Below are 23,450 nucleotides of genomic sequence, written 5' to 3' on the forward strand. Positions count from 1 at the left end.
TACCTGTATCTTTGCTTTATTCTAGATTCTGAATCAGTCCATAGTCAACAAAAATATCTTCCTCTTTAGTCAGTAACACTTAGCACACACCCCAAATATTTAGCTACTTTCTGTTTATTTACCTATGAATATGTTACATGCATCTTTGCATAAAGTCTTACCCTTATGTATTTAAATAATTTTTACAATAATCTATATTGTCCCCTGATTAATTTCTCTGTCACTATTGATCAATTAAAATTATATTTATAAAGACTCTGTGGTGTAAAACTTAGGTACCAGAGAATGGTGTAGGTAGGCCTTCTTTGAAACTTCTTCTTTTCCCCTGCCCCCACTAATGGATTTAAGATGATTAAATTGCAAAAGACACGACAGAAAGGTGATGTTTTGACAAAATGAGCTGGGTTGTTTGGAAGCAGCCCTGAAGCAGTAGCTTGGAATTGGGGGCCTTATGGATTTCTCCATAATGCAGATAGAACTTCATGATATATTTAAATCCTTTTCCGCAAACATTTCCCTGATTTGTTGCCAAGCCGTCACTGAATTTAGTAATCCAGACAGATTACCATAGGGGTCCTATTTTTAGGGTCCTTCTGTTGCTGTGGCAGTTGCAGCTGATCGGATTATGGTTCTATCCTAGCCATGTAAAATGCTTTGATGCTTCGAGAGAAACCTGCACTCAACTCCCGTAATTACAATGTCAGACTCATAGCTGGAAATTTCACTCTGAATTTATTCTGTAGCTCCATTGTGGCCAATCCATTATTAACTCATGAGATGGCGTGTTGTCCTTTAGTTTTGCTCTGTGTCTTTCAAACTCGTTCACTATTATGTGTATGTGTGTGTTGGAAGGGAGGGTGGGTGATAGTAAATGCACGCAGTGGGTCACAGAGGACATATATAATTTCTCTGATTCTAAGTGCAAAAAAAAAAACCATCTGCAACCAAGACATCACTCTCTCCTATAAATGGCAATATCTCCATCTAGTGGTGAAAATTACCTTGTCTTTACTGTCAGATGAGAAAAAGCTACAAATTTGTCTCAGAACGTAATTTGTATTTTACCTTCACAATATAAATGTTTTCCCAAGAAGAACAGATGTTCATCAAATCAAATTGGACCCATCCCACAGTCTTTGCAAGGGAAAAAGGAATTCCATTTATCTCAGAGGAAGTTTGTCTTCCACTGTCACCTGATACCTGGGTACACAAAATTTGTCCATATTTTTTGTCATGGTTTTTATCTTTTACAAAGTATTGGGAGGGAAGTAGTGACAAAGCATAATGAAATAACAAGCTGAATTAATTTTATGTGGATTCTTATATTTGACCTAAGAAGTTAATTACTCAGCCAATTTCTCATCTCTTATAAAACTATTTTTCATCAATTGTATAGCAATTACGCCACAGTAAGCTAGTATACATTTTTCACTTATATACAAAGAACTAACATTTTTTCTTTGAAGAAATAAAGGCTAAGGCGAAATGTTTAGGTTTTCCCTATTTTATAACTTATTGCAACCTCAATCAAAAAGGTCTCGCAACATGAAACCAGTTATTTAAGGCTCTCTTTTACAAATGTTCTTGATTGCATTTTCGTTATTGTTCATGCAAGTAGGAAATTGTTTTAACTAATATTCCTACTCGTCTCCAATTATGCAGCTTGCAGTCACACATTTATTTAGGTAAATATAAATACGGAGTCACCAGATAGAAAACCAGGAGAGTGAAGGCGGCCTCTGGGCACACAGCAGAGCCCGCTAGGTGGCAGCACACGCACGGTCTCAGCTTGTTTCAAATCCTGCTGCTTGTGCTTGGAGCCCTTGAACCCTAGGTTTGTTTGTGTGCCATGGTGATTTGGTCTCTCCAGAGGGGCTGAGTCCAGTAACTCGATGTAACAGAGTGAGATCTTTCACTCCAGAATGCCAACTGATTAATGTAAAATTGAACTTTTTTTTTTTTTTTTTTCTGATATGTTAACATTGGAATTCGTTACCCAAAGAACTTGATGTCAGGGTATCTAAGAATTTGAATGAGTTTGTGACCTGGGCAAGTGTTTTGTGTTTTGTACAGCTTACGTCAAAATCCAGTTACTTTTTTCTATCCAATACTTTCTTCCCTCCCTCTTTCCCCATCTCCTTCTTCCTCCTCCTCTTTCCTTTTTCCCTCCATTTGTCTTTTTTCCTTCCTTTTTCTTTTCCTTCTTTCTTTCTTTCCTTCCTTTTTTCCTTCTTTCTTTCTATACTCCTTCTTTCCTTTATTCCTTCCATCCTCCCTCTCAGTGCCCTTCCCTGGCTTCTTTCTCTTAATAATAACACTAATAAGATTAATAGCAACAAATAAAAGGGAAAAATATACGTTTATATGTGCCAGTCTCTGCTCTAAGAACTTTACTGAGATTATCTAATTTAATCATTCTAACCTTAACTATTCTAACGTGTGTATACAGCAGGAGTAAAGTGAGGGATACTATCATTAAGTAAATTGTTCAATTTATTAATTCAGAATATATTTTTTGGACACAGTAATCAGGATGCATCAGTGATCAAATCAGATAGATGTTCTCAAAGAGTCTGCATTCTAAACAGAAAAACAGAAAATGAACAGTTAACAAAAAATATTACGGCTTGTGATAAATGTCATGAAGCAAATGAAAGGAGTGCCATGATGAGACAAAATTTAGAGCTCTCTTTTTTAATAAGTAAATATGAATTGTACATTTCATATACATATGTACAAATCTAAGTTATAAAATAACTGTATTCTCAAGATCTGGAGTCTTGCTTATGTGGACAGGTTTTGAGCCTCACATTTTTAGACTTCTTGCATGTTATACTTTTTCTTACACATTATAGCCTTTATGTTTACATTTTCCTCATCTTTCTTTACTTTATGTAAAGACTAGGCTGTAGTTACCTTAAATAAAATATGGCAATCATACTTTCTTGAACTACACCCCTATTGAACAATATGGTTCTTCAGTGACATATTCACAGATTATATCTCACTTACTTGTATAGATGAGTAATCTCATCCATTGTGTATTAATTTGTACCTTAATTTTAAGTTATGGGGACTTTCCTATATTTCTCCATACGTAACATTTATATGTCTATGCACACACACATTATATTTTAAGAAGAAAAAATTGAATTTTAAAAAATGTATTTATAGCCACCTGAGAAAATATACAATGTCAAATATAACCATTTTGCTAATTTTACATAGTCTAACATATTTGTTACATTGTTTCATTTCAAAAAATTAACACTTTGGTGCCCCAAATTCACTATCCTCAATTGACATGATACAGAAGAAATAAGCAATAAACATAAATGTGAGGGTATTGAAAATAGTGGTGAAAGAAAGAAAGTGTAGAATCCGAGTTGAAAATAGCAATGTTTAAACTGCATGAAAGAATATCATTTTTTATTGAAGCATGGTTAAAATTTTAAAGATATTCTTCAAAAGAGATTCACAGCTTTAAAATAGTCAATGCTTTCATTTATTTTCTGCACCACTAATGCTTAAGAAAGCCTGTCATATTAAAATTTCTTAGTAAAGGGACCACACACAGTGACTCATGCCTGTAATCTCAGCACTTTGAGAGGCTGAGGTAGGCAGATCACTTGAGCCCAGGAGTTTGAGACCAGACTGGGTAACATAGCAAAATCTTGTCTCTACAGGAAAATGTAAAAATTAGCTGAGCATGGTGGCTCATGTTTGAAGTCTCAGCTACTCAGGAGGCTGAAGTGGGAGGCACTTGACCTGGAAGATCAAGGCTGCAGTAAGCCAGGATTGCACCAGTGCACTCCAGTCTGGGCGACAGAGCATCCAAAAAAGAAGAAGAAAGAAGAAAGAGAAGAAGAGAAAAGAAAAGAGAAGGAGGGGGGGGAGGGAGGGAAGGAAAGAAGGAAGGAAGGAAGGGAGGAAGGAAGGAAAAGAAAAGAAAAAGAAAAGAAAAAAAATTTCTTAATAAAAAATAATATTTCACATATCATCACACCATTAAAGGATTATTAGGGACAGTCAAATTATACAAAATAGAGCGCTTGATGTGCATTACAGAAAAACCATAAGGATAGCATTATCTAAAGAATCAATGGATTTTCTGACCACACAGTGTCTACTGAGTAATAGCTGTTAAATAACTATTTCTTGAATGTGTTAATAGATAAATGGAAATTAAAATTTCTCATGTAGACACAGTTATAATAGTCTCAGAAAAAGAAATATTCATATCCAGTGTATTCATTCAGCAATATTTATAAATACAGGTATAAATTATATAGATAATATGTAATATTAAAAGCACAATAAATGGATATAAAAATATACAAAATATATGTGTATATAAAATATACATATATGTATATTGTATAGAATACACAATATATAAATACTTGTGTATATGTACACATCTATATATATTCAATATTCAATGTATATTCAATGTATACACATATATTAAATATATGTATATTCAATGTATACACATATTAAATATATGTATAATCAATATATACACATTAAATATATGTATATTCAACATATATATTATACATATGTATGTATTGCTCTTTCTATCTTCTAGGAGCTACATAGAATCTAAAGTTTTAGTTTTAAGAAACGGCTTTCATTTTAATGGAGAAGACATATTAATAACTTATTACAAATTAAACAATTTAATTTTAATTATCATAAGCTCCAAGAAGAATATCAAGAAACTAGAAGAATATAGTAACAAGGATGATTCACTATTGCGAATCATTGGTCTAAAGTAATAAAAAACTAATGAGTTATTAAAGACATAAAATGTTTTTAACAGCCTCCAAGAATCAATTTAAGCCCTAGTCATAGCTCTAGGGGCTCAGATTTTCAGGACATGTTTATTCCTGTTTTATATTCATATAAAAGCAAAAAGTAAAGTTCAGATTGATAAAATAATCTTAATAATGCTATGGCCATCGAAAAGACTGTACTCTCTCCTCTTATCTGAATAGTATCAGAATTAAATATTTTAGATTCTACTAGAAAGTAGGTAAGCAACTTAGATAGCAGTATTGGGTTGATGTAAATTTCCTGATTTTGATAATTTTACTATGATTTTGTAAGAAAACATGGTGTTTTCAGAAAACACCTGTGTAAGTATTCAGTGGTACAGAGGTACTGAATACTTACACAGGTGTTTTCTGAAAACACCATGTTTTCTTACAAAATCATAGTAAAATTATCAAAAGTTAATTTTCAATATTAACTTTAGTGACCTAAAAGTTACTTTTCAATAGGTCAAAAATGTGTGTGTGTGTGTATGTGTGTGTGTGTGTGTGTGTGTGGAAAAAGGACAGAAAATAAGTAAAATATTAAAATTTGAGGATCTGTGTAAAAAGTACATCCGAATTCTTTGTTCTATTTTTACAACATTTCTGTAAGTCTGAAATTCTTCAAAATAAAAAAAAAAAAAATACAGTGTTTGAAAAATCATACTGAACGTGGTTCCTGGCACATACATTCTTCATAAGTTTCAAGCTTAGAATCATAGTTTTCACTGAAATTATGAATTCACCACTTATGTTGTAGTTCTTACATTGCTATAAAGAAATACCTGCAACTAGGTAATTTTTAAAGAAAAGAGGTTTAATTGGCTTCCGCAGTTCCACAGGCTGTACAGGAAGCATGGCGCTGGCATCTCCTTAGTGTCTGGAAAGGATTCAGGAAACTTACAATGATGGCAGAAGGCAAAGGAGAAGCAGGCACGTCTTACATGGCAGGAGCAAGAGAGAGTGAAGGAGGAGGTGCCACACGCTTTTAAACGACCAGATCTCATGAGAACTCACACACTGTCATGAGGATGGTACCAACGGGATGGTGCTAACCCATTCAAGAGAAATCGCCCCCATGATCCAGTCACCTCCCACCAGGCCCTGCCTCCAACACTGGGGATTACAATTTGACAAGAGATTTGGTGAGGATACAGATCCAAACCACATCAACTTGATGTGACAAAACAAAGTAAATAAATCTCTGCCTTTCAACTTTTAATTCACAAGGTAAATTTTTTAATTCACAAAGTAAAAAGAAAATTATCTGTGTGTTATATTTAGATTAGAAGAGACACTTCACAATGATGCTTACGAATTTTTAGTTTTTTAGTTTTTTAAAAAACTGACCTGAATACAGAGTTTTCCTTCCCTTCTTCTTACATACCCAAGAAGAATAAATTATTTACAATGTCAAAGGCAAGAAAATATACCATCAACCAGCCACTTAAATGTTGAATTTCTATAATATGGAAAGCTGATAAAGTCCTACCAATGGATAAATTAGAATTTAGAAAACAACACAAAACGTGCTTGAGAAGGAAAAAAAAAACAAAAAAGATGGGAGCAGGGGTTACTGTCAGAGTAATTAGTAAAAGGCTGAACACAGAATGCATTAGCCTCCATGTTTGCAGCTGGCTGCGATATATACACCCAAATAATGGCATGGAAGGAGAAGGTAGACTTATAGATGTCTATTCAGCCATAGAAGGAAAGGCTAAGAGATTGCAAAGTTGCTGTCCCGGGGCCTTGAGGTTATTAAGCCTTGTGGCCAACCCTACAACCGTGCACCTCTAGATCTCTTGATCTGAATGGCAAATAAATTCTTACCTACATAAGCCATGATAATCAAGTTTTCTTTTATCTGGAACCAAAAATGCTCCAGAACTGACCCAACATTTAGATGTGTAAATGCAATTATCAGAAAAACTCAAAATAATTATATAATTATCAAATAGGTGTAGGAGTAAGTACGGCCAGAAAGATTAAGAAAGATACTATCTTCATCTTTTACAATAGGGCTCTTAATATATATTTTTAAAAGTTAATGAATTAAGAAAGAAATTTATATGTTTGTAGTAAGAATTATTGAGTTGAGTTACCTATAAAAGTAAAAATATGTATTTTTCAAATGCATTTACCTGGGACCATGGTACTGTCTCAGGCAATGTAAAACCGAATTAGAAAAAAAATGACATGCATCTCAAATAAAATAAAACAAATGATATGTGTTGAGATTATGACATGAGGGAAGATATCATAGAATATGGTATCTGATATCATTTTCTTAATTAGTAGCATGTTTATATTTATTCATACATATATTTCCTTATGGCATTTATAAAGAAATACATAACATAATTTAAAATATTTTCTAGCATGTGTTTTGCAATTTTTTCTCAAGAATAGAGAAAAGAAAATCAAAACTTTTTTTCTTCACACAACCGACAAAGAACAAAATGTTCACAATGCAAAGAAAATACATGGTCTTTGGGAGTAGATTTTTTAAATCCCTGGAAAGAAGTAACTAAATAATTTTCTGATTTCATATGCTATTAATAGGTGATTTTTCCCATCTGCTTTACATTTCCATTTGCAGTTATCTCTTTTCGTGTCTTCTCACTGTGTCAGGTACATACCCTCAATTTGATATAAATGATTTTAAACAATTGAAAATCACACTTGAGGGTGTGAGGCTTTGGACAATCTGCAATAAATCCAAGAGTCACAGCACTAGGAGACAAGCAGCGAAGAGTATTGTATTTAAAAGCAAGAATCATTCATCCAGGGACTGCGACTTGCCAGACTTTTCTATTAAAACTACTGAGTTCTAAATGAAGTTATTCATTCTTATTGATGGTTTCTATAGTTAAAAGCCAGCAAAATGATCCTGCCAGTAAGCATCACTGTTTTCTTTTGTTTGTTTCCATCCCCAGTGATCAGCACTGGCAGCAATCAGTGCCCTTACTATATTTTTATTTATTGCCGGTGCAGATGATGATTCTGTTAAGAGGTTGTCACGCTTTATCCATTTCTCGTAGGCACATTCACTTTTCCAATAGGCAAAAAATTCACTTGGGGATAGAAGGGAGGCAGGATGAGCTTTAGTTCCCCAGGGACAAGCAAGGGTTCAACAGGTCACTAGATGTGCAGGGCTAGGCGTCTGAGAAGCCAGTGCTCACACATTAGATTTGAAGGACATAAATGCAAATGAAAGATTAAAATATACATGTGGATGATATCATGTGACCATTAGTATCATGGCAAATAGACCACCCAGACAGTATCAATAACAATAAGACAGTAATCGAGGGAAGCAGAACACATGAACCCATGTAATAGGAGTAATAACCGGAGAAGCAGAAGAGAATCAGAGGATGGAAGTCATTGAAGGAAGACAAGACATAAGAGACCCTGTCAAATACAGCAATAAATAAATAAATAAAATTCAAAAATGATTATTTTATTAATTGGTAAGGTCATTGATAATTGGCCAGTATTATTTCAGCAGAGTAATGAGGAGTAAACAAGAGTGAAGTGGAAATGGTCACTGAGATGTACTCTTTTAGTAAGTATGAAAGAGAAGAGTGATATGGTTTGGCTGTCTGTCCCCACCCAAATATCATGTAAAATTGTGATTCCCAATGTTAGGGGAGGGAACTGGTGGGAGGTGATTGGATCATGGGAGCAGATTTCTCCTCATTGTTCTCATGATAGTGAGTGAGTTTTAATGAGGTCTAGTTGTTTAAAAGTGTGTAGCACTTCCTCCTTTGCTTTCTCTCTCTCCAGCTGTGCCATGTGAACAAGGTACTTGCTTTCCCTTTCCCCTTCTGCTGTGATTGTAAGTTTCCTGGGGCCTCCCCAATCATGCTTCCTGTGCAGCCTGCAGATCCGTCAGTCAATTAAACCTCTTTTCTTCATAAATTTCCTAGTCTCATGTAGTTCTTTATAGAAGTGTGAGAACGAACTAATATAAAGACACAAGAATTATTTGTGTATTTTTTTAAATCTATGCTCTATTAATATTTTAATTGATGTATAAACTAATTATACATATTTATGGGGTATCTGTAATATTTTGATACTATAGACAATATGTAATAAGCAAATAAGGCTATTTAGGATACCCATCACCTCAAATATTTGTGTGTGTGTGCATGTGTGTGTGTGTGTTGGCAACATTTCAAATATTCTAGCTATTTTGAAATATAAATTGTTGTTAGCTTTAGTCACTCTACTTATGCTATTAAACAATAGAACTTATTTCTTCTAGCTAACTGTAGGTTCATACTAATTCAACCAACTTCCTTTCACCCCCACCCACCCTTCCCAGATTCTGATAACTATTATTCTGCTCTCTATCCAAGTGAGATCCACTATTTATCTCCCACATATGAGTGAGAACATGTGATATTTATTTGTCCTTCTATGGCTTGCTTATTTTACTTAACATGATGACCTCCAGTTCTGTCCATGTTGCTGCAAATGAGAAGATTTTATCTTCTATTAGGAATAGTATTGAGTTATGTTTATATCTATTTATCTATTGATCACATTTTTATTCATCATCCATTAATGAACACTTAGATTGATTTCATATCTTGGCTATCGTGAATAAGTTGCAATAAACATGGGAGTGTAGGTAATTCTTTGATTTACTAGTTTCCTTTCTTTGGAATAAATACCCTGTAGTAAGATTGCTGGATCATATGATAATTTTACGTTCAATTTTTTAGGAAATCTCCATACTGTTTTTCATAATGGCTATCCTAATTTACATTCTCACCAACAGTGTATAAGTGTTGCCTTCTCTTTGGATCATCTCTAGAATTTGTCAATTTTTTGTCTTTTTGATAATAGCCATTTTAACTGGAGTGAGAAGATATCTCAATGTGGTTTTGATTTTCACTTCCCTGATGATTAGTGATGTTGAACTTTTTTTACAAATATCTATTGATCATTTGTATGTCTTCTTTTGAAAAATGCCTATTAAAATTCTTTGCCTAATTATTTAAAAATTATTTGGTTTTTTATTTGCTGTTGTGTTGTTTTAGTTCCTTTTATATTCTGGATAATATTTCCTTGTGAAATAAATAGTTTGCAAATATTTTGTCCGATTCTAGAGGTTCTCTCTTTGCTCTGTCGATTGCTTCCTTTGCTATGCAGAAGCTTCTTAGTTTAATGCAGTCTATTTATCTATTTTTGTTTTTTTTTTCCTGTGCTTGTGAAGTCTTAGCCATAAAAATGTTGATTTGAATAATTTTCTGAGCATTTCCCCTATGCTCTCTTATAGTAGTCTTATAGTTTTAGGCCTTATGCTTAAACTTTGATTCATTTTGAGTTGATTTTTATATAAGGTGAGAGATGAGAGTCTAGTTTTATCCCTCTGCATATAGAAATCCAGTTTTTCCAATGTGAAGAATTGAAGAAAATATCTTTTTCCCAGTATATGTTCTTGGCACCTTTGTAAAGAATGAGTTTGCTGTAAATACATGAATTTGTTTATGGGTTCCCTATTCTGTTTATCATTCCATGTGTCTGATTTTAGACCAATATCATGTTGTTTTGGTTACTATAGCTTTGTAGTATATTTAGAAGTGAGGTGATGTGATGCCTCCAGCTTTGTTCTTTTTGCTCAGGATTGCTGTGTCTATTCAGAGTATTTTGCAGTTCTATACAAACTGTAGGAAGTTTTTCTGATCTGTAAGTGTGGCATGTCTTTCCATTTATTTGTGTCCTCTTCAATTTCTTTCATTAAATAATTGAATGGAAATTTTACAGTTTTTCTTTAAGAAATCTTTCATCTTCTTGTTTAAATTTATTCCTAGGTATTTTTGGTAGCCATTGTAAAGACATTGCTTTATTGATTTATTTTTGGCTAGTTTGTGATTAGTGTATAGAAAAACTACTGATTTTTGTATTTTGATTTTGTACCTTGCAGCTTTACTTATTTATCAGTTTGAAGGGTTTTCTGGTGGATTCTTTAGTTTTTTCTATGTATAAGATAATCCTTCCTGCAGAGAGGGACAATTTGACTTCCTCTTTTCCTATTTAGATGCCTTTTATTTATTTTTCTTGCCTAATTGCTCTCACTAGGACTTTCAATATTGTGTTTAATAGAATGGTGAAAGTGGCATCCTTATCTTGTTCCAGTTGTCAGAGGTAAGGTTTCAGCTTTTCTCCATTTAGCATGTTAGCTATGGATTTGCTATATAGCCTTTATTATGTTGAGGTATATTCCTACTATGCCTAATTTGCTGATAGTTTTTATCATAAAGGGATGTTAAATTTTATCAAATGCTTTTTCTGCATCTATCTAGATAATCATACAGTTTCTAGGCTTCGTTCTGTTAATGTAATGCGTCACATTTATTGATTTTCATGTGTTGAACTATCCTTGCATCCCTGGGTTAACTCCCACTTGATTATGATGTATTATCTTTTAGATGTGCTATTTAATTCAGTTGCTAATATTTTGTGGGAATTTATGCATCTGTGTTCATCAGGGATATTGTCATGTAGTTCTCTTTCTTCGTTGTTGTATCCTTGTCTGGTTTTGGCATCAGGTAATGCTGATCTGGTAGAATGCGTTAGAAAAAATTTCCTCCTCTTCAATTTTTTGAAATAGTTTAAAAAGAATTGGTCTTACCTCTTCTTTATAATTTGATAGAATTTAACAGTAAAGTCATTTAATCCTAGGCTTTTCTTTTTAGGAAGATTGTTTATTGCTGATTCAATCTCATCATGTGTCACTTTTTTGTGCTCGTTTTCTGTGTCTTCCTGGTTCAGTCTTCATAGATTGGATCCAGGAATTTTTCCATTTTCTGTATGTTTTCCAACTTGTTATCATATATTGGTTCATAACAGTCTCTTATGATCCTTTGTATTTCTGTGATATCAGTTGTAATGCCTCCTTATTTGTTTCTAATTGTATTTGTTTGGGTCTTCTTTCTCTTCTTTTGGTTAGTATAGCTAGTGGTTTATCAAATTTGTTTATCTCTTCATAAAACCAATTTTTTGGGTTTTTTATTTTTCTATTTTTATTTAGTTTCTGTTTTGTTCAGTTCTCCTCTAATCTTTATTATTTCTTTCCTAATTTTGGGTTAAGTTTGTTCCTGCTTTTCTAGTTATTTGAGCAACTTCATTAGGTTATTTGAAATCTTTCTACTTTTTGATGTAGGCTTTTACAGTGATAAACTTCTCTCTTAGCACTGTTTTTGCTATGTTCCATATAGCAAAATATGTTGTGTGTCAATTTATGATATGTTGTGTGTCAATTTTTATTTGTTTCAAGAATATTTGAGGTTTTTTTCTTAACTTCTTTATTTATCCAATGGTTGTTCAGAGGCTTATTGTTTAATTTCCATATATTTGCACAGTTTCCAGAGTTCTCTGGTTATTTATTTCCAGCTTTATTTTATTGAGATCTGAAAAAGTACTTGATATAATTTTGATTTTTAAAATTTGCTGAGACTTGTTTCATGTTCTAACATATGATTTGTCCTGGAGAATGTTTTATGTGCTGATGAGAAGAACATATATTCTGCAGTCGTATGACAAAATATTCTGTAAATGTCTGTTAGGTCCATTTAGTCTATAGTACTTTCCAAGTACCATGTTTCATGGTCAATTTTTGTCTAGATGATGTGTCCCATGCCGAAAGTGGGGTGTTGAAATTCTCAACTATTATTGTATTTAAGTATCTTTCTCTTACTCTCATAATATTTGCTGTATATATTTAAGTGCTCCAGTATTGGGTACAGATATATTTGCAATTGTTAAATCTTCTTGCTGAATTGATCCCTTTATCTTTTATGTAATAATCTTTGTCTATTTTTATTTTTGACTAAAAGACTACTTTTTTCTGATAAGAGTGTAGTTACTTCTGCATGTTTTTGGTTTTCCTTTGTGTGGAATATTTTTTCCATCCCTTTTCTTTCAGTCTATGTATGTCTTTACAGGTTTAAATGAATTTTTTGTAGGTGGCATATAGATGTGTCTTGGTGTTTTGTGTGTTTTATTTATTTATGTTTTTATCCATTCAGCAAGTCCATATATTTTAATTGAGGAACTTAAAACATGTACATTTAAGGTTGTTATTGATAAGTGAGGACTTATTCCTATCACTTTGTTCATTGTTTTCTGATCATTTTGTATATTCTGTTTCCTTTTGTCTCTTTCATTGTTTACCCTATGATTTGTTGGGCTTTTTTCTGTGATAACATTTGACTCCTTTCTTCTTCTCATTTGTGTATCTGCTCTAAAACTTAGTTATATACTTTCTTTGTTATGTTGATGATAAATATTATCCTTTCATTTTCAAATGTAGAACTCATTTAGGCATTTCTTGTAGGGTCAGTCTGGTGGTGAGGCATTCCCTTAGGGTTTGCTTGTCTGGAAAAGATTTTATTTGTCCTTCATTTTTGAAGGACAGCTTTGTTGGGTGTAGTATTCTTGGTCATTGGAGTTTGGGGTTTTTAATACTTTGAATATATCATCCCATTCTCTTCTGGCCTGTAAGATTTATGCAAGAAGTTCACTGTTAGTCTGATGAGAATTCCCTTACATGTGACTTGATATTTTTTCTTGCTGTTTTTAGAATCTATTCCTGTCTCTTTTTGAGAGTTTGACAATAATGTGCCTCAGAGGAGATCTTTTTGAGTTGAATCTATTTGGTTATCTTTGAATATCCTGTACCTGAATGTCTGTATATCCTGTAAGACTTGGAAAGTTTTCATCTAGTTTTTGTTAAATCGTCTTAAAATGTCCTTGGCTATCTCTTCCTCTTCTAGAAATTCCGAAATTCAAATATCTGATCACTTTATTGTGTCCCATATGTGACATAGGCTTTCATTCTTTTTATATTTATTTATGGGTTTTACTGGGTTATTTCAAATGACCTGTCTTCAAGTTCAGAAATTCTTCCTTCTGCTTGATCTAGTCTATTGTTGTGGCTCTTGATTGTATTTCTTATTTCAAACATTGGACTCTTCAGTTCCAGGATGCCTATTTATTTCTTTTTAATATTTATCTTTTTGTTGAATTTCTCATTCAGAATATATATATATATATATCTTTTTCTGATCACTCTGTATTGTTTACCTGCTATATCTCTTTGAGTTATCTGTTCTATCTCTTTGAGTTTCTTTAGTATCATTATTTTGAATTCTTTCTTAGGTATTTGTGTGTGTGTGTGTGTGTGTGTGTGTGTGTGTGTGTGTAAATTGTTGGTATCTGTTACTAGAGAATTATTGTATTCCTATTGAAGTATAATATTTCCTTGCCTTATCATGCTGCTTTGTCTCATTGATATCTGTGTATCTGATCTAACAGTCACCTCTTCCAATTTTATTGATTGGCTTTTATAGGAAAAGACTTTTCAAAATAGAAGTATCTATACTGGTTGAGTAAAGTGGTTGAGTAAAATGTTTTGGCTCTGATTCTGTTGAATGCAGTAGTGTAGTCTCTGATTTCTTCAGCTACAATCAGTGTTAGTGGTGCCTGTGAATTTCTCAGTGGCTTAGGCTACAGCTGTAAGTGGATGCTGTCGTGAGCCTTTACTGGGGATGGAGACACCAGGTGAGCCAGTCCTCAGTCACCAGTGGTGGCAACAGCAGAATAGGCGGGCTGGTTCTTGGAACCTCAGGCAGTATACATGGGTGTTGGTGGTAGTGAGTCCAGGCAAACCGGTCCTCAGGTTTTCAGGCAGTTTGCTTAGGTGATGGTAGTAGCAGTGGTGGGCTGGGCAAGTGGGTAGGTCCCTGGGTCCTCAGGTAGTGTGTGTGGGGTTGGCAGTGGGCAGAATGGGCCTTTCCTCAGGATCCTTACGGTGTACATGGGTGCTGGCAATGGCAGTGTATCAGTCTGTTCTCACCCTGCTAATAAAGACACACCCAAGACTGGGTAATTTATAAAGCAAAGAGGTTTAATTGACTCACAATTCCACATGGCTGGGAGGTCTCACAATCATGGTGGAAGGTGAAGGAGGAGCAAAGTCACGTCTTACACGGTGGTGGGCAAAAATAGCATGTGTAGGGGAACTTCCCTTTATAAAACCATCAGATCTTGTGAGACTTACTCACTATCAGGAGAAGAGCATGGGAAAGACTCTTCCCCATGATTCAGTTACCTCCCATCTGGATCCTTCCCATGCCATGTGGGAATTATGGGAGCTATAATTCAAGATGAGATTTGGGTGAGGACACAGCCAAACCATATCAAGTGGGCAGGTGGATCAATCCCCAGGCCCCAGAATAATGTGTGTTAGCACTGGTAGTGGTGGTGATGGCAGAGGGCATTGTGGGTATTTCTTCAGGCCTCAGAACCAGTCTTTAGGTCCTCTGAAGGCATATGCAGTTGCATAGTATTCTTGCCACTGAAGGGGATAGTTGCTGTCAGTGGCAGTGGCAACCATCTCTCAGGCTCTGAGGAGTGCACACTTCTGATCTCTTTGTCCTGGTTCAGCCTCGCTAGTGTGCCTCACTACACATTCACTGGGGTGTAGGACACTGTGTTGGCTAAAATGCTGGAAACCCTGTCTCACTGCCTGGTCTAACCAGCATTGTGCTGCTGCAGACCTCTAGGTGAATGTGGAGGGATGTCAGTGGTTCTCCAGGGATGTGGGGATGAATGGGACTGTTGGGCCCAAGGGAAGAAATGCAGTCTAGTGGGAGCTGAGTTCTCCAACTGATGCCATGGTACCAACTTCTTGGGACTCAGTGGGTGAGGGTGGCCCAGGATGAGTTCCCTCTTTGGAGTAATGCCATTGTGTGGACTCCAGATGAATTTCGGTGTTCTCTTTTAGACGCTCTTTTCGATGGATGTGTGGTTACATACTGCATTGGTTGTTCTTTGTGGAGGAGATGAGTGCCAGGCACCTTTATTCAGCCATATTGAAGCCCCCTCCATCCATTAATACTATGCACGGTAAATCTGAATTATCTTTCTAATGCTTTATTTCAAATACATACTATAAATATATATACAAAATAATCATTTATATTTCCACAGTGTGTGTATATATATGTGTATGTGTGTGTGTATATATATATATATATACACACACACATATATAATACATAGCTCTTACCCATTGTTGACAATTTTAGTTCTTTTATATTCTTTAAATTTTTTCCCAATATTTTTCATTCCTAGGGCTTATGTGTCCTAGGTTAGACTGCATACCTTGTGAAGCAACAGAGCATGCTTTTACATTTTACTTTTACATTTTATAATGCAGTATTTTTTCATTTTGTAATGCAGTTCTTTTTATACACTTAGAAGGAATTTTTTAAACATTACCACTAGATGGCAGAAAAGATTAAAAGTTGGATGAAACCAAAGGCAAACATTTTCATGAGTGATCATTTAAAATAAATATTTATTTTTATCTTTTATTATAAATTGACAATTTATAATTATAGAAATTTATGGAGTACAAAGCAATGTTATAATTTATGAATACAATGTGGTATAATTAAATTAAGCTAATTTATATATCCGTTACCTCAAACACTTAATATTGTTTTGTGGTGAGAACATTTGCAATTTAAGTTGTGAAATGTACACTTCTGTATTATTAACTATATTTCTCATTCTACGTGATAAAGCTCAAAAGAATTTTTTATCTTTTCTGAGATTTTGTACCATTTGACCTCCATCTTCCCGTTCCTCCCACTCCCTGGTCTCTGTAACCACCATTCTGCGCCCTGCTTCTATGAGTTAAATTGTTTTGGACTCCACATGTAAGTTAGAACATGTGGTATTTGTCTTTGTTTCTGGCTTATCACTTAGCATATCGTTCTCCAATTTTGTCTATGTTGCTACATATGAGAAAATATCCTTCTTTTTTAAGGTTGAATAGTACTTGATTGTGTATAGGTACCACATTTTCTTTATCCACCCACCTGTGCCTGGTCACTGAGGTCGATTCAAAAACTCGGCTATTGTGAACAGTGCTGTAATGAACATAGGAGTGCAGACATCTCTTTAACAAACTGACTTCAATTTTGGGGGGTGCATACCCAGAAGTGAAATTTTCAGATGATATGGTAATTCTTGTTTTTGAGGAACCTCCACCAGTTTTTTACAATACCTTTATTAATTTAAATTTCCCTCAACAGTGTACAAGAGTTGAAATTGTACATTTAAAATCACTATCAGTTATACTGCCAAATACTATAGCTAATGCTTATCAAAAAATATGCTGACATACTTGGGAAATCTATGGAAATACTGAAGCCAACAGATTAAAAATTACAACCTAGTAACGCTATGCCTGTTTGTATCACAGTTGTGTCTTTTACAGATCCCTAGAGACAAACTTACAAGCTTTGTGCATGATATGAGAATCATGTTGAAAATATTGTAGTTCACTTCTGTTCTTTCTGTCAGAAAATATGTTCTGCAAAAAGTACAATTGATAAATTTCTTTAGTATTCTAACATTCTTTATTCCAACACTTTCCTCATTTTTCTAGAATAATTGGCTAATATCAAGTAGTATTAAGATAGTACATCACCATTCTATAGTAAATATATTTACTAGCAGAGTTTTTTTATTTAAAATAATTTCACAGTTCTTAATTTTAGTGCCACCATTTTATTGGAGAAAGGTTATACTATTCTTTACTGTCAAATATGAGTAGTTATGATAGGATATTTTAGTTGTTAAGGCTTTGCACTCTGAATAACACCATTTATCCCCTTTAATCAAAACTCAAAGGATCCTTTTAACACCCACATAGACATATTCACCTCCTACCACAGAAGTAGGATAGTTTGGTGAAGAACCCAGTGAATCAGAAATTCCTCCTCTCAGGTCTGTTTTGATGTCATTTTTCACTAAACAGCCCTTATGATGATTTACCCATTACTTAACTGAAGTGGGCAACGCTGTCCTTAGCTTATGGTGGCAGCAGAAGCCATGGGCATATGTTAGATCAGACGCTATTTATTTTTGCTTTTATTTTTTGCAGATGGAAAATTCTTAAATGTTTTAAATGAAGGCCGAAGAGAACCAATAAAGGAAGATTTAAAGTGCAAAGGAGCAATAATATGCCCCACCAATATCTTCCTGCTAAATTCATCAAAACAAGTCACAGAGAAACAATGGGCAAAATGTATTCGCTTTTTAAAAATCTTCACTTAATACACGGTTTTACTGCGCTGTTCTGTTATATAGGAAGTCAAATTTGTAACTTTTAAATATAAATGAGATTTTTATTTGTTATCTCAAAAATTTTTGCAAAAGTCACTGAAAGTATAAATAAAGATTTTTTCATACATTTAAAATAATTTTAGAAAAACTATCACATACATTTACTATGAATCACAGCTTATATGTACAGCAAATGTACAATCCTTTTATTTTGTCATTGGTTATTCTGGTCTTTCTCCCTAGTTTTCATACACTAGAAAAAAAAATAACTTTGTGTCTTACCTTATTTAAGATCTGATGATGACAGTCCTTCTTGGAATAATGGCCATCCCTCACATCCCAGTTAGCCAGCTGCAGTCTTTGGCCTCCAATATCAAGGATCCCCCAAGTGAATAAGAGATGTTAACAAGCAAACAGTAGAGTCAGAAGACACTGGGTCAGAGATATCAACCCTTAAACTCTACAGTGATATCCGTCCCCCTGTACACACTTCTGAGCCAGGGAAGGAAGAGGTGGAAGAGAAATTGAAAACCAAGCCTTGTTTTTCTAAACAAATTGAGAAATAATAAAAGGTAAATTATCGGAGCTGACCTGGTGGCTCATACCTGTAACTCCAGCTATTCAGGAGGCTGAGGTGGGAAGATCACTTGAACCCAGGAGTTTGAGACCAGCCTGGGCAACATAGTGAGTCCCCATCTCTTCAAAAAAAAAAAAAAATTAAAAATTAGCTGAGCATGGTGGCGCATGTCTGTAGTTCCCAAAACTCAGGAGGCTCAGGTAGAAGGATTGCTTGAGCCCAGGAGTTAGAGGCTGCAGTGAATTATGATTATGCCACTGCCCTCCAGCCTGGGTGACAGAGCAAGACCCAATCTTAAATATGTAAATAAATAAATAAATAGTAAATTATCAGATCAGACTAAGAGTCATACCAGATGCCAATAAAAGTTAATGTCTCTCCTCCTTGAGTATGAGTATTCATTCAGGAGAATAGATTATTTTTAAGCAAAAAAAGGAACTGTATTCAAGGCCATCTTCATGGGTGTACAATCTGCACACACACACTCACAGGGTCTTATGCTCAGAACAGCCCCACATTTCATTTAATAATCCACCCTCATCTTCTTGAAATTAGTAATTTTTGGATAGGGGCCCCCATATTTTTATTTTGCATTGTCCCCACAAGTTATGTAGCCATGCTTGACTATATTTTCTTGCTTTTTTTAAATTATGATGTGAGTTCAACTTTTTATCCCACCACACACAAGCCAAAACCTTGTATTCTTTCTCCCTCCCTTTCTTCTTTCTTTCTTTGTCTCTTGAGAATTAACATACAATTTAGTTTTCTCTGACTATGTAGACAGATACTGTGTGTGCTTCTTTGATACTTTTCTTCTATAGTAATACATTTAGAAAGACTAATCTAAAAGAAAGGTACATAGATGATAGATAAAACAGGATAAAGATAGTTAAAGAATAAAGTTGAGGCATTTGAAATCAACAGCTGGTTTGCATTCTGCCAACATGGAGTTTCCAACGGTCACAATGTCCATGAAAATGGAACGACAATAATCGTTTCCAGTTAGACCCAAGAGACTAAAAGTGTATTTCCATTAGTCTGGCCAAAACCAGTCTGCTCTCCAGATGAGTTGTTTGGTTGATGACATAGCTTGGGGCTAAACCTGAATTTTTTATAGACTCCATAGCTGGAGCCTAAAAAAAAAGAAGTAAAATTATTAATATGCAGATATATTAATGACATTTTCATTTCCTTTCTTTTCTCTCATATCTATTTTTTTGCATTCTACTCTGCTATTTTTCACCAACACATTCTTCACATTCTTTACTCCTACATTGGAGCTATTTGTAGTTCCATATTTGCAGAAAAGAACAGCCTATAAATAAACTTTCTACTACTTAAAAGACTAACACTATTAACTTTAATCTGCAGTGAGACAAGAATATAATGAATATAACCCATAACTTAGCTTACTACATGTGAAAAATCTCATTACATTTTTCTTTGCAATAGCTGGAAATGATCTAATGTTTCAAATATTATAGAATATTTCATAATGCGTTATCTTGTTAAAGGAAGGTTTCTTGGTTGGAAATGCATTACAAGCTTCTTACAGTAGCAGCAGCTACTATGTATTAGTATTTACAGAGTGCTTTCTGTGTGCTAGATGTGGACTATCTCATTTAGTTTTGATCGTGACCTTCAATATCCTTATTTTACGGATGAGCAAACTGAGTTACGTAACTTGGCCAAGTTTCACCGCCAGTGAGGGGTCAGGCTGGGATTTGAATCACATAGCCTAATTCTGAGTTAGGGTTGTGAAGACACTGAACTCTGAGTCAATCTTCAGGGTCAAAAAGTAAGCAAGGATAATAATTGTATGAAGGCATGTTGTTTACACATCAAAGCCAAAGAAAGGATTTAGCAGGCAGGTCACTTGACTACTGAGTCAAATTCCCACATCTTTACCATTGAAGTTAAGAGAAAAGGATCATTTCCACATGACTGCATTTTGGGTTTCCAGTTACTAAAAGCCCTTTCTCTTCCTGTATTTCTGGCAGAGCCTGTAGCTGGTACACAAACTCCAGTCCAAAAGTTCCTTCTCAGATCATTCTGTCTTCTGTACAGAAGTTGGCAGTAGTAGTAGTAGTAGTAGTAGTAGTAGTAGTAGTAGTAGTATTTCACTGATGAGAAACTATCACTTAAAAGAGGCAATTACTATCTTTGAGGTCACTTAACCAATAAGTGGTGGAGGCTTAATTCAAACTTAGATCTCTCTGGCTCCCAAGTCACTATCTACTCTGCTCCCATACTATAATGAATCCTTAGCAAACACATACAAATTTTTTTTCCCTCTTATTGGCTAGCAATATTTCATGGCTTTTGCAAAGGAAAATAATCATGATTCATCTCAGTCTTCATTTACTGAGTATAATCTTCAGCACAATGTAGCTAATACGTTCAGCATGGCTTGTCAGCATCCCCCCCCAAAAATATTGCTGAAGGCGGTTATTTCTTGGGTTAAAATAATAAGCATACGAGAACCTTGGCTTTCTTTTTTAAAGTAACGATGATCTATGAATTTTCTTTTTTTTTTTTTTTTGAGATGGAGTCTCGCTCTGTCACCCAGGCTGGAGTGCAGTGGCCGGATCTCAGCTCACTGCAAGCTCCGCCTCCTGGGTTCACGCCATTCTCCTGCCTCAGCCTCCCGAGTAGCTGGGACTACAGGCGGCCGCCACTTCGCCCGGCTAGTTTTTCGTATTTTTTTTTAGTAGAGACGGGGTTTCACCATGTTAGCCAGGATGGTCTTGATCTCCTGACCTCGTGATCCGCCCGTCTCGGCCTCCCAAAGTGCTGGGATTACAGGCTTGAGCCACCGCGCCCGGCCGATCTATGAATTTTCATAGCCAGTCTATGGAAGATATTGCAAATGAAGTACAAGGAATGTGATTAAATATATTGTTGTCCTTTATACAGGGACAATAGTGTTTCCTCTAAATGGTTGCAACGATCTCTCTGCTCTTCTCCAAATCATCTAGGATCTCACTACTCACCCTTTGAGAGGTGGAATCTAATTACTGTTGCTTTGAAACTGAGCCTGTAACTTGCTTGTAACCAAAAGAATGTGACAGGAATCATTTGTGATTTGTGAGACTAGGTGGTAGAAGACAGTGTAGCATCTGCCTCCATAGCTGGGACACTTGTATTGAAGCCCTGGGCTGCTGCCTCAGTGGGCTTACTTCCCTGAGACTGTCATGCAGGGAGGACGCTGAATCTAGTCTCCTTGGACAAGCCCTGAGATTATTATATAAAGAAAGAGATGCCTGGCCAGCCCTGAGCTGCTCCATCTTCCATTTTTCCAGCTTCAGCCACCATTTGACTGCAATTGCAAGTGATTCCTCTAGCCAGAACCACCTGTCAGGAAGAGAAAGATTTGCATATATTTCCCTGCAGAGGTCTTGGTGACAGCAGAGTGGTGGTCTCCTGATTAGGATGTTTGAGCAATGAGAAAGTGGCTGTACGTTTGTTTCCCTCTGCTTCTTGTACTTCGTAACTCCTAAATTTCTTGCCTAGTTCTCAACCTGGGCTTCCAATCCTACAGCCATTATGAGTTCTTTAACACTCTTATATGCTTCTACAAGTTCCTCTTTCATAAGTTCGCTCATCAGTTTCTCTTGCTTGCAACCAAGGACTCAACTGCTACTCCTCACATTTCAGCTTTTAGAGGCCTATTGCTTCATATCAGCATACTCACATAATCACCTGGTTTTGTTTCCAAGTAAAAGGATTAGTTTAAGGAGCCACTTAGTCATCACTTTTAGAACTGTATAAAATTTTTGGTTAAGTACCTAAATTATTTTCTCAAATTATCAGATATCCTGTAAGAAAGCATTTTGAATGTTTTTATAAAAGTATTCATGTTTCTATAAATTGAAAGACAATACAGGTTTCGATTAGATGTCACTAGATTAAAAAAAAAAAAAAGACAAATTTCATTCAACAAATAGAAGGTGAAACAGCTTTGCTTAGCTAATAACATTCATTCCCAGAGCTCTTTGTGTGTTACAATGAATACGTAAATAACAATACAACTTTCAATTTACAGAAAGCCTAATCTTTGGTTTGTGAATGTGGAAGAATGAAGGAACGTAGACCAAACAGCAGATATAGGTAACACATATAGTATTGAAGGAGTTGTAGAAATAGTAGTGTTAGACTAATGATTCTTTAAATCCAGTGTTCAAGGGAATGTAAAAGGGACATTCCAGAGGACCAGAAGAAAACTGTGTCCATGATGCTCCCATGGTGCTCTCCTGATCTTTCTGGTCCTATTTTGCTCTCAATCTGTCTCACATCAGTCTGGATCTTGTCTATGCCCAGACCTTCAATAGAGTTTAGCAATGATGTTCATTCAGCTCATCTTATGATTAGCAAAATACAAAATGCTGAAAACAAATGCTCCTGTCAGTTGGGGCTATGTTGAAATGGTAGAACCACTCTATCCCTAAGGGATCTTATAGAAGCATACTAGTCCTTGATGTAAAGCAACTTTCCTGCTGCAGTTGTGGCCCTGGTGGCTTCTCTAGAATGGATCTTTCCTCCAACGTGTTGGACTAACCGAGAAAAGAGAGCTACAGAGACCATATGACAATGCAGTGCTCTATTCTTGTATACTTGCTATTTGAGTATAATTCTTTTTTCTTTTTCTTTTTTTTTTTTTTTTTTTTTGAGACGGAGTCTCGCTCTGTCGCCCAGGCTGGAGTGCAGTGGCGCGATCTCGGCTCACTGCAAGCTCCGCCTCCCGGGTTCCCCCCATTCTCCCGCCTCAGCCTCCAAGTAGCTGGGACTAAAGGCGCCCGCCACCGCGCCCGGCTAGGTTTTTGTATTTTTAGTAGAGACGGGGTTTCACTGTGTTAGCCAGGAGGGTCTCGATCTCCTGACCTCGTGATCCACCC

This window comes from Rhinopithecus roxellana, chromosome 16 (assembly GCF_007565055.1).
Source record: "Rhinopithecus roxellana isolate Shanxi Qingling chromosome 16, ASM756505v1, whole genome shotgun sequence".
Taxonomy (NCBI): Eukaryota; Metazoa; Chordata; class Mammalia; order Primates; family Cercopithecidae; genus Rhinopithecus; species Rhinopithecus roxellana.